This window comes from Sinocyclocheilus grahami, unplaced genomic scaffold, assembly GCF_001515645.1.
Source record: "Sinocyclocheilus grahami isolate Dianchi unplaced genomic scaffold, SAMN03320097.WGS_v1.1 scaffold38336.1, whole genome shotgun sequence".
NCBI classification, from domain to species: Eukaryota; Metazoa; Chordata; class Actinopteri; order Cypriniformes; family Cyprinidae; genus Sinocyclocheilus; species Sinocyclocheilus grahami.
This window is the reverse complement of record NW_015523206.1, coordinates 338-1,340: the sequence shown is the minus strand read 5'-3', so window position 1 is coordinate 1,340 and position 1,003 is coordinate 338. Positions and strand designations below refer to the sequence as shown.

Sequence of the window (1,003 nt, the reverse complement as noted above, 5' to 3'; positions counted from 1 at the left end):
TACGACTCTTTATCACTGTGTGAACACCCAGCTATTCATATAGTAGTGACTCATACAGTAATAATCTCCTGTATCTTCAGTCTGGACTCCACTGATGGTCAGAGAGAAATCAGTGCCAGATGCACTGCCACTGAATCTAGATGGAGTTCCTGACTGTAGAGTGTTTATTGTATATATGAGGAGTTTAGGAGCTTCTCCAGGTTTCTGCTGATACCAAGACACACAGGTACTACAGCTAGTAAGTGTCTGACTGGTTTTACAGCTGATCGTAACAGTTTCTCCTTGTTTGATGGATTTTATTTCTGGATTCTGAGTCACTGTCATTTGTCCCCAGATCTCTGAAATAAGACATTTTAATTGTTTAGTGAAAATTTTGATAAAATATTTTTATTGTAATATATCATACTAGTCCCACAATATATGAAAAGTTTTAGTATAGTTTGTGATTTATTATAAAATATTTACCCTGAATGCAGAGAGTCAGAGTCCAGATGAGGATGATGATGTTGTTCATTGTTGTTGTTGTGTCTTGTGTGATGATGAAGATTGTGTTGTGTTCTGCTCTCAGTCATGAAGTGTTAAACTCACAGCACTATAAACACTCTCATGCAAAGTGTCTCTTTATGTAAATGCTCTTCATACACATACATGTAAACTAGCTTACAATAGTCAAGTAGCCACAAATGAACCAATGACATAAATACACCTGTGAGAGGAAGCGATGCACTAATATGTTACTAATGTGCAACATAACAACAGACGAAGATAAACAAAGGAGTCTCAAGATGCTTTTAATTGAGTTTATATAATCCTTAAATAGTGTATGGTAATATGCTAAAGTCACACACAGACTTAAACATTCAGCACGTGAACCACAACAATGGTAACAATTAAATTTCTTGTATTTTCATTAATTGTAACAATAGCCATTTGATTTGCTCCTTTTGTTGCGCTACTTCTGACACAAGACAGCAAATTAAATTGGCAAATAAAATCAACAACT

The 1,003-nt window shown here is 35.1% G+C and overlaps 1 pseudogene; it reads right to left on the bottom strand.

Annotated features, from left to right (window-relative positions):
- Positions 1 to 12: 12 nt before the first annotated feature.
- On the bottom strand, positions 13 to 572 carry LOC107580640 (Ig kappa chain V-III region NG9-like; annotated as a pseudogene).
- Positions 573 to 1,003: the final 431 nt, after the last annotated feature.